This window comes from Thamnophis elegans, chromosome Z (assembly GCF_009769535.1).
Source record: "Thamnophis elegans isolate rThaEle1 chromosome Z, rThaEle1.pri, whole genome shotgun sequence".
In the NCBI taxonomy this organism is placed as follows: domain Eukaryota; kingdom Metazoa; phylum Chordata; class Lepidosauria; order Squamata; family Colubridae; genus Thamnophis; species Thamnophis elegans.
In genome coordinates this window covers 95,275,409-95,293,489 of record NC_045558.1, presented here as the reverse complement: position 1 = coordinate 95,293,489, position 18,081 = coordinate 95,275,409, and the positions used below count along the sequence as shown (strand labels likewise).

The window sequence follows — 18,081 nt, the reverse complement described above, 5'->3', positions numbered from 1 at the left end:
CATCAATAATAAAACACTGAGATACCAGCATAAACATTGGTATCCCTGCATAGGGCATTTATCTCCTTTTATCTCCAACTAACATTGAAAATTTAAAAAATGATTCTCCCTTACAGTTTCAGCCTTACATTCACTTAGAGGAAGGCGAACAATGTAACACATCCTGCAATATACTCAGCAGTCTATTTCATAACAAAGAGGCCAATGCAAAATTATTGTGGCTCTTCTCTAATATTTATATAGATAAAACCAGATGACATCAAACCAGAGCAGGGCTTCTAGGTCCGTGGTCCATTTAAGCTCCAACAGCTGTTTATGTCAAAATCAGACACAGACTGGCTTCTCAAATTACTAAGCTATAATGTGATTTTTCCTCCAAATTTGTGCCTTAGCCCAGTACATGAAATCTGTTTGTAAACCATGACTTCTGGTTTAGCTGTTTGAACCCAGTCACCTCTGCTTTTTCTATAAATCATCAGCAAGCAATATGTGAACAATGTTCTCCTATTATTATTTTTTACTAGGGATAATTGTACTGTATCTACTGGACTTAGCAAAGTCCAGGGTCAAATCCAGAAGATGTCATGAATCATTCTAGGACAGTGATGGTTAACCTTTTTGGTGCTGAGTGCCCAAAGCACGCACGCGCACATGTGAAACCCCAAAATGCAATGCAAGCGCCCCCTGTGCATGTGCCCCAACCTCATGCTTGCATGCGTTCGCCTGCATGTGCCCTGTCCCCCCTCGCCCAATTTTGGCTTCCAGGTTGGTGAAGGAGGCTTTCCAGGCCCAAAATGGGGTGTGGGGGAGTGTGCATGCGCATGAACCCCCAAATGCAATGTGAGCACCTGCCGATCATGCACCCTGCTCCCCGCACATGCACGGCAGAGATCCAAAGACAAACTGGCCAGTGGGAGGCACATGTGCATGCACGGTGGAGCTGGGCTGACTGCTCGCGTGCCTGCAGAGAGGGCTCTGTGTGCCACCTGTGGCATGCGTGCCATAGGTTTGCCATCACTGATCTAGGAAATATTAGCAGCCAAATGTGAATTTAAAGAGCTAAGCAGGATTAGTGCCATTAAGGTGGGGGAAAAAATACAAATTCAAGAGAACAATCCAAAGTACAATCAAGAGTTAAAAAGATAGGATGTCAAGATCAGAGTTTGCTCAAAATTAAACTGTTGTTCTCAGCAATTAGCGTTCAATCTTTCTATAATAAGAGTTTCTATTTTCAAAAAAATTGATTTTTTTGGGTTTGCCTTATTATAAAAATAGACACCAAAATGTTCACATGCAGATGCCAGTGTTATGGAGAAGTCAAGTTGAGTTGATGTTTCTTCTTCCAAATTGGCAGCCTTCAAATCTAAAATGGATGATGATTTGCATGAACTTCTTTCTGTTCTTTCCTGAAAAGGAGGCGTCTGAGTAATAGCAGCAAGATTCAACTATATAAGATAAAGAAAAAACATGATTGCCTATGTAGTGGGCTAAATAAGAGCATTATGTGATACTATATTTATTTATTTTTATCCTGCCTTTACTATTTTTTAGAAATAATTCAAAGCATCAAACACACTTAATGCATACCCCTCCTCCTATTTCTGATTAAAATGCAAGCAAAATTTTAGATTACAGCATAAGAAGCATAACTTTTAAATCGTGGAATGAAATATTTCTATTATATATTTATTATTGGTCAGAACCCAACATAAGTATTAAATATGATTCTGGGCACAATTTTTAAAAATATATTCAAAGAAACTGCAGAGATACAGAGATGGGCAGTGAAAATAATCAAAGAAGTACCCTGTTTCCCTGAAAATAAGACCTCCCCGGATAATAAGCTCAATTGGGCTTTTAAGTGAATGTGTTAAAATAAGCCCTCCCTCAAAATATTGCAACACAGCAGCAGGCCACACTCATTCCCTCCTGCACCTCAAAAATAATAAGACCTCCCCAAAAATAAGGCCAAGCGCTTATTTGGGGGGGGGTCAAAAGAAAATAAGACCTGTCTTATTTTTGGGAAAACATGGTAGAAAATAAGTCTTATTGGCACAGACTGATGAAATAGGCATATTTAGTCTTGAAGAAAAAATGAGGGCTGGAGAGATGGAAAAGAGCTACGTTAACTTTGGGCCAGTCTCTTAGCGCACCCCACCTCACCACATTGTTGTTGTGAGAAAGTAGGATGCGGGAGCATTGTACAAAACAAGTTGAATAGATGGATGGATGGAGGGATGGATGGAGGGATGGATGAATTCAAGACCTTAAAGGGGTGCCACAGAAAAGAATATATCCTATTCTCTAATGTCCCTGACTGCAGAATATGGAATAATGTTCTTAAGTTACAGAAGGCAGGTTCAATATGGTACGAGAAATGCAACAAGGGGACCAAAGGAAGTAATGAATTTCCCTTCCCTGGAAACAATTGGGAGACACTGAAAGCACTGTAGGGGTGCTTTCATCTGGATTCCTGCACTGGCCAGAAAGTTTGGTTCCACCACAAAACTGTGGAGGACAAAATCGCGCTCGACGAAAGCGCGCATTTGACGTCATCACAGCGCAACGAAAACATCGCACTGTGATCGAAAAATGTAAAAATAAAGCGAAAACCTTACCGTAACCCCCCCAAACCTAACCCTAAACCTAACCCTAAACCTAACCCTTAACCTAACCCTAAATCTAACCCTAAACCTAACCGTTAACGTAACGCTAAACCTAACGCTAACCCTTAACCTAACGCTAAACGTAACCCTAACGCTCTAAACCTAACCCTAACCCTTAACCTAACCCTAACCCTAACCCTTACCTTTATGTGAATCAGCTTGCTTTAATTTTATTTCAATTTTTAATTTTTTTCATCGTGCTGTGATGACGTCACATGCGCGCTTTCGTCGAGCGCGATTTTGTCCTCCGCGGTCTTGACGGGGCACGGAAAGTTTGATGGCCTAAACCAATGCTTCCTTGCATTTTTCCTTCATTATCCAAATGAAAGTCTTACCAAACTTTGAGGATCAGTCTTAAGTCCCTTCTTTCAATAATGTCATATCTTTGAATGGTCATTGAACAAATGGTCAAACTGAAAGATTACTTGTATTATAAAAACAGTATCAGTGAATAAATCTTTACTATCATTTCAACAAATTTCCATTGGTATTTTCACCAATTTTTAACAATAGGTATATTTGGGGTATTTTTGAATATATTTTAGTTCACGTGGCAATCTTTAAGTCAATTTAAATGTCCCTGTTGTGATGGATAATTGGTTGGATATCATTACCCAAAGAAAAACCACTTTTATCCAACTTTGAGTAATTTACCCAGGTTTGGAATGCACATGATCTCTTCCAGCTTTGATTCTACGGTTATCTCATTCAACATTTCCTCCATATAGGCTTTATCATATTCTCTGGACTGAGCTGTTGAAGCAGGTATATTTGCCAGTGAATACTATTTTGGTCTTTTAATATTGGCTTTCTGCTAATTGAGGTGGTTGTTTGGCCAGAACCACCACAACACTTTCTTGGCAGTTCTAATTCCAAATGTGAAGTGCAGTCTGGAGCACCACACCTCAACCCACCTTTTATACATAGGAACAATTCACATATCACATGTTCCTGAGTAGCTATTTTCATGTAGCTAGGGAGAGCCTATTCTTATCTATGGGCTGACTCAATCTGGGCTAGTCCGTGTCAACAGATTGCATTTTTTAAAATGTTTTAATCTTTCCTTCCCCTTTCATTTTTGCAAACCACATGGTGTTCCCTTAAAAAAATAAAATAAAAGTCACCCAAATCAAACTCTCCACTCTCCCCCTCCCTACAGTCTTGGCCATCATGGTGCCAGCAATTTATTAAAGATGAATGTACTGATTGTTGCTAAGCAACAGGTCTCGGCACAGGACAATCAGAGAATGCAGTGTGCTGGCAACCTGATGGGAAATGTGCTTGGAAAAGTTGCCCAGAATTGAGTATCACCCTCAAAGCTGGGCACAAAGGTCCTTCTGAGCCTTTCTGCATAATTATGTAAGGCATGCCCCAAATACCATTTTTTTAGGAAAAAAAAAAACCTCACTGCATCAGCTCTATAAGATAGAATTAGAAAATGGCAGTGAAGCTTCACACCTGCATGTAATGGATCTGGGAAAGAATAACTTATAGTGCTTGATTATTTTTTTAAAAAAGGAACTGCATGTTGTCTGTTTTCTGTGCTAGGTATTGATGTATGTATTTATAAATCACTTAGGTCAGAGTTAACGCTGAGGCTCACTTATTATTTGGGGAGAGGGAATGCAGCCACAGTAGATAAGTAATGGAGCCAGGCTCATCACATATTTGGGCAAAGCTGGGATTTCTTTTTTCTGATGCTCAGCAAAAGAGCGAGGTTTGGATTTTTCTCATTAACATTGAAATCAGACCTTCGTAGACCTTATTCTGCAAAGGTACTGTGCAAAAGTCCTGTGTCCACAGTTCAAAATGATGGGAAATTGAGACCAAGAAAAAAAAAGAGAGAGATGTGAGGCAGGGGTGAAATTCAGCAGGTTCTGACTGGTTCTGCAGAACCGGTAGCGGAAATTTTGAATAGTTTGGAAAATCGGCAAATACCACCTTTGGCTGGCGCCAGAATGACATGGGAATGGAGATTTTGCAGTATCTTTCCCCTGCCACGCCCACAGAACCGATATAAAAAAAAATTAATTTCACCACTGATTTGTGGTCACATAAACAGCTTTGCCACAATCCACCAGGGAAAACATTTGAAGAGACTGAAAAGGAAGAGATGTAGCTGTAGTTCTACTGGATTTGAGGTGCACAAATCAAGGCAACCATTAGATGGCAGCAAAGAATTTTGGGGTTTTCCCTAGTGAAGGAAGCATATTTGGGAATAATTCAGATTGTTACTTAAGAAGTTTTTCTTTATTCATTTGCTAGCAGTATGTATATTTTCTTCAACAAAGTTCAAGGTGGCTTATGTAATATCCAATAATTAATCTAAACAGAAAGTTGCATTAATAACACTAAAAACTCCCAAAATCTTTATAGTGCTCTTTCAACACTGTTTGCTCTGCAAAACAACACATCATTCAATGTTCTAGCCAACACTGAACCCTGGAGATGTATATTTGCTATGAGATACTGCAGGGCCTTCCCTTGATACATTGCTGTTTATTAACTAGGGAGGGATCTATTGGCATCTCCTAAAGAGTAACAAGATCTCAGGGAAAAATAATGTACAGTAGAGATTCTGAATTGTACACATAAGGAGGGAAAGAGGCACATATCAAATAAGTTGGAACCAGACTGTACATATGGAAATGTGGAATCCTCAGTTATTATATTTAGAAATCTTTCTTAGATGAAGAATACAAGAATAATACAAGAAGAGGGCATTATAGTATTGGAAGGAAAGGTGTAAATGAATTGGACTCTGCACTAGCAAATATTTGGGGAAAAGATATAACTGTTCACTCCATTCTCCTAATAACTTAGCTATGAAATACGCACAAGCACACACACATCATGTTAAATCTCCCATGAGCATTGCAGCTGTTTTACCTGGCTCTAAAACATCCACAGTTTAAACATCTATTCACTATATATGTACAATTCATTCAGAGTCACACACTGTCTTGAATTACTGTCAAAAGGCCATTCAAATATGATCCTGTGGCGGAATGAGTTTGAATGCCAGCTTGGACCGAGGCTAGGGAATACAACTTGGAGGAGCTGAGTTCAAATCTCACTTCACTATGAAAGGTAGGAAGGTGGGAGGGAAGGAGGAAAAGAATATTGATATGTCAGGTAAAACAAGTCTTTAACTTTTTATTTTATTTTAAAAAGAGAATAGAAAACTGACCTTCAGAAAACAATTAATGTATTGGCAGTATGTGTGTGAAATCTCTCATTATTTAAGGCACACTTACAACAAAAACAGACACAAACAACCCTGCCTCCCTTCTGCATATTTGGACCTCCCTGCAAATCGTAAGCTGATCTGAATAGAGATCTGTTCTCCTATGCAAAAGGTTAGGTGTACTGATGAAGCAAAAGAGTAACAATTTAAGCAGAAATTTGTAGCTGTCTAGTGGAGCTATTTGGAATGGAGACCTATGCCCTTGCCAGATATTTCTTCTATGAACAGTACGTGTTATTCAGGCCCAATTCCATGTAAAACAACTTGCGATAGGGCATGTGTGTGTTATTATATTTTCATATCTCTGAATATGTATCCATTTTGAAATTATCCCTCCCCCCTCCTACTGCAACAAGGAAAAAGAAAGGCCTTATGCGGGGTGCGAGTGGGCTGTGGGGGTTCTGTGCGTGCTGAAGGGGGAAATGAAGTTGCAGGTGGATTATTTGGAGCCAGAAAAAACCAGTTTTAGGAAGCAAGAGGGAGGTAAATACTGTTAAGTCCTTGTTTAGCCATTATCTCATTTAGCAGTGGTATTGATGAAAAAGAAACCCTAGGACCAAACTTTGCAGATATATAAAGCAAAGGAAAATTGAAGCGAGGGTGTAAACATATTTCGGATTCATTGAGCAGCCGTTTCACTCAAATGAGCAAGTTGCTGGTCCCAATTGTTTGCTTGCTAAACGAGGATTGCCTGTAAAACTAGTTAAAATGGAAGATCAAAATTGAGATGGTCAGTGAGTGAATGAGTGAGTGAGTGAGCAATTAGGAAGAAGTTGCATCCACTTCAAAAGCTTCGTTTCCCATCACTTTCCACTTCTGATTATGAACCATGCTTATTTTAAAACATCAAAGGAGAAACTAAAGCAGATATTCTTACCAGAGAATAACAAGAAAATGCCAAGAAGCACATGATTTGTGCTAAGTATGGGCCCGCATGCTCTAGGATTATTAGGCTGCCCGAAATGATCAGAATTTCATCCTCGGGGCCACTTGGTCAGGGAGATTTATTTATTGAAGGAAGGGGGTGCACCACCATTGGGTGTAAATGTTCTTTTTCACAAGGTGAGGGGAAAGGGCAAAACACTTCCCTCTTATACTGAATCCCATCAAATGAGTGCAGATACACAGAAGCATTCTACTGCTTGGTATTTCCTTAAGAAAGTGGGTGGAGACTGTAAGAGACTCCTTTACCTTGGGAGAATAGCATTTTGCTTGAGGAGCAGCATTTTTTAACACAACCATTGGCAGACTCACTCCTCTGAAATATACTGAGGGAATCAGGTGAGTTGGATAAAGTACTTCGTCTATCCATTGTGTATCAGAGTGTACACACAGACTGCTATCATTCTTCACAGTTTATGTTTGATATTTTATCCAGAGGTGTTTTCATGAACTGAACTTTTGGCTTGGGTCCATTTGTGAATCATGTATCTATTGCATTTTTCTACATCCAGGCATCCTCTCAAACTGAAGTCCAGAATGGCATATGTTGGCTTCTATACTGGCCTCTCATCCAAGCCTTGAGCATAATTAAGCCTTGCTTAGCTTTAGAAATGCAACTTCAGATCATAAGCTGTGGGCTACAAAAATCAATAGCCCTGCCCTGAAGTAAGGGCATTCAGGAATATTTCCAACACTAGAAATTCTGGGAGTTTCAGTCCAAATACATCTATAGGGCAGAGATGGGGGAAATTGCCTGTAGCCACTTGTAACCATCAGGGACTTTTATTCATGATAACTAGCTCCCATCAAAGTTTGGGAGCTATCACAACCATATCCACGGCTATGGAAGTGAGTTTGATAAGTGAAGTACATTTAGATAAAATAACCTATTCAGAACCCTTATTGTCAAATGAATTCAATGGCTTATGAAGTATTATGACAGAAGAAGAAAAAGAAAAACAAGTATTTCCTTTTGCTTTCCATATTCCTCAATATATTTCATGGGGGGAAAAAAACCTGGCCCCAAAGTCCACTGGTCGAACTAAAGGCAGGCAGAATTAAGATATAGAATGTTAACGTATGTCAGGAATAAATGAGTGCCACAAAGGAGTATAATCTGTTTTTCTAATATGACCACAAGCAGAGTGTTAGTGGAATTAGGCCGACAGCTGCTACGTTATTTTTTCCTCTTTCAACCCCCCTTCTTTGCCACCCCTCCTCCCAATCACTCCACGCGCCAGTAGGAAAAAAAAAACAGCACCCACCACCATCCTATTTCTCTGCCTCCATTCTGCGGTTTTTCCGCAGGCACTGCTGCCGAGTTGGCAGTCCTTCGGCGTCACACCTTACTGCTTTTCAAGATTGCTCCATAGAGAGCTGGGGAAAATGGCAATTTTGTGTTGACGCCGCTTGGCAGCAGGGGAAGAGTGAAGAAAAAGTTGGAACCCGTGCCAAGGCTTCCCTAGGGAGAGATTGGAAAGATAGAGAGAGACAGGCATAGTGAAAGTTCAAACACACACACACATCACATACATGAAATACAGTTGACTACTTATGCATGTTCCAGCTTCACAGACCATGTTGAAATCAACAAACTTCATTTTAAACATATAAACATGCAAATACATGATGTGATGGGAAGATGGGAAGAGAGAAGGTGCTGAAAGTGTGTTCTTTTCTGTGTGTTTGTGTATGTTGCTTAATTTTTTTTTTTTGGATAGCAGTAGAATGCAGTATGCAAATGAGATTGTTATTACCGCAATGTTCATCAAGCTGAGCTGAGAAGACATTAATAGCCTGATGAATATGCATGTGAATTTGTTAATTAAGTTAATTATTCTGCTGAAAATGCATTCGTCTTCCAAGGACATTCTCCCAATGATTTCTACATGCTCCACTCATTAGTCATGCTATATTTTATCAGTGAAATGAGTTTGCTTAAGTTGTAAAAAAAAAAAAAAAGAGGAAAAGGAAATATAAAATAAACGAATGAATTAAAAAGGGAGGCGATAAAGGGTAAAAGTGTCAAAAATAAATAGCTAAAGAATTTAAAGTGACAAATACCAAACAAAAGTTTGAAGGACTCTGTAGTTTGGAAACAATGTATTTTTGCTGGAGGAGGGAGCTATGAGGGCAATCCAAGTGCAGTCAATTTGCCTTTCCGTCTGTCCATCTCCCTTTTTTAACTTCTGTCTTTTGTTTGATGAAAAAAAAACTTTTTTTTATTCTGGTGCCAAATTTCCAACACATTAATTAATTGTTGTAGCCAATTAACTGTAGTTGTGCAAATGAGTTTAGCACTAATTACCATGCAGTGCTTGTAATCACATAAAAACTTGCTGAGAGAGAGAAGGAGGGGGAGAGAAGAGAGAAAGAAAGGGGGGAAAAGGAGAAAAGAAGAATAACTGATAAGGGTTGAGCATTGTTAGCTTAAAACAATGGTGCATGTGGATACTCTAAATTAAGGTCCCCAGAATTACAGAACAACAGAACAAAAATAATTTTTAAAAATTGGAAGAGGTTCTAGTCTAAGGACGGTACGGAGCCCTGAAGATATCTAGGGAGTGGCTTGATAGGTCACGGGGTGGAGTCTAACCATTGCATCATTCTATTTTTAATGAAAGCAAATATTCAGAAGAAAAAATGTCTGCCCATAAATATGGTGTCACTTAAAAATAATCAATTATTCAATGGCTACATATGATTTTTAATATGACAAAATTTTCCACTATACTCCACCATCTTGATTGTGGCAAAATATTGTTACTCTCCTTTTTTAGATTGAGAATTGCTTGTTGTTTGTTTCAATCTAGCTCCTGCAGATCAGCTAAAATAAGAAAGAACTCAGAAAGAAGTTGAACCTAAGATTCAGTGATGTAATAAAACAGCTTTCCCCAGCCTGCAGTTCTCCAGATGTTCCATGGTCCCCCCAAACTGAAAACTATGGGAGTTTTATTCCAATACATCTAGAAGACATGAACTCGGAGAAGATTGATATAAGTAAGAGTGGAAACATACCAAGGGAAGCACAAAATCTGATAGTCCCAAATGAATACCATGTATACCATGGTATTCATTTGACAATAAATAAATAATGAAATAAATTTAAAAAATGACAATTTGTATAATCCTGTGCATCAGAATAAGCTTACTGGAATGGCCACCTAAGGCCAAATTCAGCTGAGGGAGTCCAAAGATTTCCTGTTGGAATGGATCGATAAAAAACAACACATGGGATTGAGAGAAAAGACTCTTCTTGCTAAATTACACATGCAATGCTTCAATAAACAGCTATTCTTGATCATAATGTTCAGAAACTGATCATCATAAAAAGTTAAGTACATGCAGGATAATACTGTATGTTTCTGTTGCTCTCTTTTGACCAGCTTTTCCAAGAGAGCAGGCATTTCAGTTCTATTTGGACATCCAAAACTGGCCATCCATTTATTAGACAATAAATCTAGAGAAGGATTTATATTAAATTAGAACTCCTGCTGTGCTATAAATTATAAAAATGTCATGAATGTGAAGCTGTGGGGGGTTATCAGCAATATTACAGAGAGGAGGCACATTTTACAGTCAATTATTGAAACAATCAAATATGTTTTTGACATGAACAAAATTCCACATATATACCTACCTGTTAGCATATTAATGAACCAATTACTTGCACTGAATTACTTTCTTCTACCAATCCCTACACTGCTAGAAATAGGATGGATAAAGAATAAAAATAATTCCAGTATTTCTATTAAAAAGAAATTCTATACTGGTTGTTGCATGCTAATATAATAGACTATTTGTGTTTGTGCATATCTCAATTTACAGTATAGTTTAGAAACATTAGATATGTCATAAAGCATTAATTAATACATTAAAATAAAATGAATTTATTTAAAATAACTATAATAAGCATCTTAAAAATCCGAAGATGCCAATATTACAAAAAGTTTAAAAATAAACTAACGGGATTAAGAAGAGAATGCATATTTACAAAAGTAGATGTTTAAGCACATGATATCCTTGTTTATATAGAAATATACTTGTTTATAAAACTCAGTCAGACAGACAGTCTACATCCATCCATCCATCCATCCATCCATCTTCTATCTACTATTCATCTATATAGAGAGGCTGTATTCAGAAACTATTCAGAAACAATGCTTCAGAAATGCATGAACACAGCACCTCCCTGCTATTCATTAAAGCAGCCCTTCTTTTTCAGGGTTCCATGCCAGCCTTAAAAAAAAGACACAGCTGGATTTCCCCCCCTTCATTTTCAACAGACACCTGGAAAAAAAACACTTACTTTAATGAAAAGCTGAGAAATGCATTTCTGAATCATTTCTGAAGAGCATTTGCATGCAGAGAAGTCTTGTCTGCTTGTGCTACACCATATGGCTGAGTAAACAGTATGTGCCTGCATGCCACTTGTGCAAATTGCAAGGAATGAAGAGTTACCCCACCTAAATTATAGCTGGAAAGCAGCATTCCCCAACCTGGGTCTTCTGGGAATGTAGTTGCCAACCAGCCACCAGTGTTTGGCAAGTATTTTCTGTGTTGCCGGACCTTATTTTTAAGTGATGGAGTGCCTTGCATTTACAACTGCTGTATAACTGGTTACATCTAAGACACTATCACTCAGATGAAGTCATTTTTTGGATTCCTATAATATTGCTGACCAGGAGAAGGAATCTACTTTGCCCTGGTACTACTTGGGATTAGAACTGCTCTTCTTTTATAACAAACCACTGTGATGACTGCACAGTAATGGCTACTGGTGTGTTTGCACTAAGTTCTCTACCTCAGTGTATGATTGAAGATTCTGGCAGACATGAATAAGTTTTAATGCAACAATAAGGGGTAAGGTATAGACTATTGGAAATTATGATAGGAACTTCCTGCCCTTGTTTATTAGTTATTTCATATAGATGGAGTCTCTGAATGCTTTTAATCGCTTCTTCCTGGGGTTTTTACACCCTGGATTTGAGATGTCATTTATGAGATAAGATAGTAATGAACTCCTATTCTCTCTGTCAGTTGTTTATGCCTAAAATCTTCCTGTTATTTTCCCAGCTTCCCAACAGCCTTTTACAACTCATAAGGATCTGAAAAATATAAATACAGATTTTAGGATTGAATAATCTTTGGATTAGATTAAAAAAAAAAGGAACAAGGGCTCAAGCATACCATCTGTCTAAAACTCTTTAAAACAGACATATTTTCTTTGCCCTTGGCAGTTGCCTGTGATCGCAGGAAAACACACTATATTCATGCTCTGAAATGCTTTTTTAGAATTGATTTCAGAGCATTGAGCAGCCCTAATATATAGACATAAGAGATACCGACGTGGCATATCAGTAAATACATAGACAATGTTACTTTCCAAGCAACATTAGTTTAAGCCTTCAAATATTCTCTATGTCTTTCAGCATTGCAGAAGCAGCAATTTACAGATTTTTATCTACATATCTAGGGCAGAGGCATCCCCATGCAAACATAGTACAGAATACAATCAAGTTACAGTATATATACAGTGAGAAACTAAAATAATTCTATGGGTCGTTCATTTACTTAGGAAAGTTGCCCATGCTGAAAAATTCCATAGCTGTACAAGATGGCATGCTACTTCATTCCTATTCAGCCTGATACTGCCACTATCTGCCTACACAAAGCTCTCTTTTGTCTCAATCTATGTAAGGAACAGGATGTCAAGAAAACCTAATGGCTCATTTAGATGAGCTTCCCCATCAAATTGTATAGACTTTCTCTAATCTCTCTTTGTGTTTCTTTTCCAGTTACAGAGCAATCTTCAGTGTTTGCTTCAACCTAGCTTGACCCTCAAACAACATCCCATGCCTTCCAGATCACATAGGAAATGCTGAAAAAATGGATTTGTAAAGGTCTTTATCCTTTGAAGTCTGATATCCAAGTGATTTCTAGAGCTGTAAATTTCTAGAAGTGTTTCCATTGCATTCCAATGCTTCCCTGAACTTTTCCAGATATTGACATTAAACTGCTGTCCACCAGTCCTTAAGCTGATAGAAAAGAATAACAGAGAAAACTAAACTGTGCTGATTCCATTGCTAATCCCTATTCTGCCATGGTAATGAGGCTGACAAATTGTGCTGCCCTTACTTATTTAATGCATGACAAGTCATCAGTGGATTGCCTTGATTTTCATTATTCTCTAACCAATTGTCACTTTCTACTGAGAAAAATAAGAACCAATCATGCTTTAGAGAGTTACCTAGACAGTGGATTCAGCTAACAGTCAAGTTGCCTGACTAATGGCTAGCAGTTATGGCCAGTTTGGTCAACTCTCTAAAGCACGATTGGTCTAGTAGACATCCAGCTAAAAACCAGGAGACTGTGAGTTGTAGTCCCACTTTAGACACAAAAGCCATCAAGGTCACACTCTCTCAGCCCAACTCATCTCACATTGTGGGGAAATTAGGAGGAGGAAAGAGTATTATATATGTTTGCAGCCATGAGTTATTTACAAAAAATAATAAAGGCAGGATATAAATGAAATAAAGATGCTAGAAGGGAGATCATGTAATGTGATGGATCTCTCTCTCTCTCAAAGCTCCTCTTCCAATGCTCCGTGTTGGAAACATTTGGATTTCTTCCTAGTTTAGATCAACTTCCTGTGAAGCACTGAACTCTTTCAAAAGAATGCTAAACCAGTGTTTAAAAAGTAGCTCTAATGTGCTTTCAAAAGAATGCTAAGCCCGTATTCATAATAAGCTCATATAAGACCTGACAAATTCAATAAAATGGTGCTGCCCAGAGTGATGCCTTTGGAGAAGAGATATGCCATATCATTTCTGCCTAACCAAAATGGCTATGGAGAACAATACCAAAGAGGATGTTTGTGCCAGCACTGTAAAGATACAAAAGTATTTAGGATAACTGGATAGTATCCCGAATCACCTCAGCAATCAAGTGACCACGAGAAGAGGAAAAACACTAATAGAGCAACAAAGGAAAATCTTCATTTGCCTCAAGAGTGGGCTAAGGATGGGACAAATGCAGGGTCATGAGGCTATAGCAGAAAGAAGTGTCACTGAGGCATGTTCATTTTATGGTAAGGGTAAAATAAGAAATAGTGTCTTGTAAAATCAAGACAGCATTTAAGGGCAAACATCCAGGGTTTTAGTTGGCAGAGAAAACAGGAAGGCTGCCAGATACCACAGAATTGGATTTTCATATTCTGAAAAAAGAAAAATGAAACACAATGGCATTTAAAGGACAATTAAGCCTTGGATCTAAAATTACATGTTCCACCCATATAAGCTTATGCAATCATCATCATCAACAACAACATCAACAAATCACATATCTCATATTTTCCTCTCAAGATAACTAATATCTTGATAAGTGGAATATGGGGCAATATAGCCCAAAGTGTTGTGTAATGAACCAACCATAGCTTCAGATTACAGTGAATTTTAAAGGAAAGAGATTAATGGATGATAATATGTAGTACAACTTTCTCTCCTTCCTGAACACATTGCTTCTCAACCTGCAGCTTAATTTTGTAGAATTGTGTTCTGTCAGGTAAATGGCTGGAGTTTAAATTACCGTTCTCCACATTCCAGAATTAGCTCCGCTTGCACAATAAACAAATAAAGAACCAGATCACCACTTTGCCCAGCCTAGACCTTCTATTCCTTCTGAAGGTTTTTCAAGGCCTTGGGGAAAAGTCATTCTTGCCATCCAGTTCTTTCAGATGTCATAACCTGAAATGCCAGGGTGAGACCATGAAGTTTTTACATTCAAAGTATGAGCTGCTTCACCAAACAGCAGTTTCCCCCTTGCTGAACTGCAGAGATGATGGAGAAATGGTGACTTCCAGCTCCTCAGCTTTCTTGAAGTGGAGAGGGGAGCTATTTTCTGTATGCTCAGAAATATCAAGACCAGCATATTACCCCAGACCTTTGGCATTTAAACAGATGCTGAGGTTAAAGTGCTAGATAGCCTTGGTACAAATTACACCCTGGTTGGTTGCTTCTCTGCCAAAGAGGGAAGGAGTTAACACATGGTGTGGGCATACCATAAATTTCCTTTTGCAGAGTGCAGAGGGAACTGAGTTAGGAGAATGGGGGGGAGATATCTGGGAAGACGCCAGTAGCTTGTCTCTAGGTAACAATAAAGACTACAACCAAGGAGCATCTGCTTCCTTTACTCCTGCTGCATCACAATGTTGGAATAATGTTAATAAATTGGCAAGCACAAACACACCCTTGCACACAGATATGGATTGTGAGGCCAAGCTAAGCTGACCCCATACTTAGAAAAGAAAAGAGAGATAAGTCAGAAAGAAATATCCTTAAACTATTCTGTAGTCTATATCCTATATGTCATATAGGATTGTAACAATGCTCGTCACCATTATGGTTCACTGTTCCCAAAATCTGAACCTTAGTGTTCTAAGCAGCGCATGCTCAAAGTGCTACTGAATCAAGCAGCATTCCTCGTGGACAAGATGAGAAATTTAAACAGTAACACTTGCTATTTAATGGTCAGTGCTCCTAGGATTCCTGCCAATGCGAGCAGGTAAGTCCACCAGGCTCGTAAAAAAAGACAGAAACCCAACAGAAATAATATGTCCCAGGAGAGAAAGAGATGCTGGTGCATGCTAACTCATAGGAATGATAGACTTTCACAGATCTTACTGTAGCAAGTGTGGCATTAAGAAGATTGCAGGCCAAGCAGTGACTATTAGGGATCTACCTTGAATGCTAAAGAGAAGCAACTTCTGATCTTTGCAGGAGTTACAAACATAACATTTATAAAAATTAAATACCTTTCTTATTGTTAATTGTATGTTATTCTTCACATTTTCTTTTATCCTTTTATGACCTTTTATTTCCTCATTCTGCAGTTTTTAAATTTTTCATAAAAATATTTTAATAAAAATATTTTTAAAAAGTATATGTAGAAAAGAATGTATTGCTTTCTCACTGTTAATATATATGAGTCAGCTATCAATTCTTGTAAAAGTCATATTGGTGTGGGTACACATGTATGTTCATACTAAATACACTATGTTTCGTCCCTAGATTAATAAAGATTTAGGAGACTGTTATATAAGCAACCCATTGCAAACATCTCTATTATTACTGAAAACGCTTGTCTCTTTGCCTGAGCTCAGGAAAATTGTTAGAAAGAAATCAAATGAATTATCTGCCCTAATATATCAGAGGATGAATGAGATGTAAACTGGAAATAGTTCAGTTGTTAAAATTCTTGTAACCTTGTCCCTTCCATTTCAATAAATCTTACTAAAGAAAACTCTATGAAAATCTTACATGGAAAATAACACTTTTGATTTGAGGAAGTTGCCAAAGAACCTGACATATACACAAAAAAGCCATTTTTTTAGTTTAGACACTACATTTACTAGGATCAATCAAAATGGTACAAAAAGGCTAAGTTTGTGGAACACAATAAATCTAAACCCAGGTTAACAAAATACAATGGAAAGGATTGTATAAAATGTTACATCTAAGTAGAGAAACCCTACTATGCTTTAACTGTACCATGGTATCAAACAGCATGCTAAAACAAAAGTCAGATTCTCCCAATAATCTGACTATAATTTTTTAAATCCTATTCTAGTACATTGTGAAAATCAAGGCCAAATGTCCATTACTGGAATGAGAACATTGTCTCCTAATAAAGACCACCAACACAAAAAATTTTCACCTGTACTTTTAAGTTGCAACAGAAACATTTAACTTTCATTAGTGAACATTTTTAAATCAAATTCCATCTGCAATCTCTGTAAAAAAAGAGAGTGAAAGAGAGAAAATGATAAAAATGTATTATTTTAAAATGAATAAAATGAGTAAAATCTTATTTAAAAGAGTTCTTAAGGATGCCCTCTAAGAAATGTTAGGTTGCAATCCTATATCCTTTTTCCGGATATAGGTTCCATTTAATTCAGTCAAACTTACTTCAGAGTAAAGCTGAACAGTCAGTTAATCAACTGCTTCATCAATCAATTTAATTTGCATATGAATGAATTTGCTTATGAGGAATAGGGATTATATCCCTTCAGAAGATGCATGGATATTGCAATAGACTCGTTCTTAGAAGAACCATGTTTTCCTGGATCAGGAAAGATAGCATAGAAACATTAATGGGAAATTTAGACAACTTTAGCATATTAGCAGGTTTTCACAATTAATAAACAGAAGACAAAGATGTTAACAAAAAAACATGAAACCAGATACTGAAAAACTGCTTTTGAGAAAAAAAGTAAGATACCCGAGTATTGATATGACAAACATAAATGTGTTATTTCAAAATAATTATGTTAAGATATGGACTGAAATTAAGAAATACATGTTAAAATGCAAGAATTTAAAACTGTCACTTGGATAATTTCAGTGATAGAAATGAATGTTTGCCAAGAATATTTTGTTTCAAACAATACCTCTTTTAACAACAGATGTATCATCCAAGCAAAAAGATGTCCCTAACTTTACATGGCAAAGGGGGGGAAAAGAGTTAAATAAAAAACATGCATAGGAAAAAGGAGGACTGGGTTCATCAGATTTAAAATTGTATTTCGCTGCTTGTTATTTGGTCTAGATGAAAGAATGGAAACTACAGTTAGATCACCTGAAGTTTACATACTATGGCTATTCATGGATAATGTGGACTTCAAAAATTATTTTATTGCATATGCTATGTTGAAAATATAGAGAAGATATAAACTCAGTTTGTGCCCCAAAATACCTTTATGGATCTCAGCTCAGGAACTATATTATAGAAGAGAAATGACAGATAAAGATAAATGTTTGACGTTCCGGGACCTATTGGAAAATTATCAAGGGGAATTTAAAATCAAATGAAGAGAATAATTAATAGCAGGAGGATATAATTATCAATGATTCTCCCATTTACAATTATCTGAAAGATTTAAAATGAATATAGTAACTTATAGTATGGAGGGAGTAAGAATCTGAAATACAATTGTATACTGATGGTGAAAGTGTGATTGATAAAATGTACAAAGTTTTGTTAAAATTTGAAATAGTGGTAGAACACCTGAAAGAATGTATGCTAAAGTGGGCTTAGAATTTTGGTGTAATATACAGATGGATCGATGGTAGTTAAAAGGGTTGAAATTTGTCCATTCTAACTCTATTATTTTATTATCTCAAAATGATTTTTTTATAAAATATGTACTGTACATGGTGCTAGTAAAAT

The 18,081-nt window shown here is 37.3% G+C and overlaps 1 protein-coding gene across 8 annotated transcripts in view; it reads right to left on the bottom strand.

Moving 5' to 3' along the window:
- CDK12 (cyclin dependent kinase 12) overlaps nt 1-18,081 on the bottom strand; it is a 104,174-nt gene that overhangs the window by 20,681 nt on the left and 65,412 nt on the right. For 2 of the 8 annotated variants that reach the window (XR_004256854.1, XR_004256861.1), the window contains one exon: nt 1,235-1,445. The exons of 5 other annotated variants lie outside the window; for them this stretch is intronic. The gene's annotated coding sequence lies outside the window, so the exon portion shown is untranslated. Of the gene's footprint in view, nt 1-1,234; nt 1,446-8,120; nt 8,318-18,081 lie in introns of those variants that run through there. One more of the 8 variants, XR_004256859.1, reaches the window with a different exon arrangement.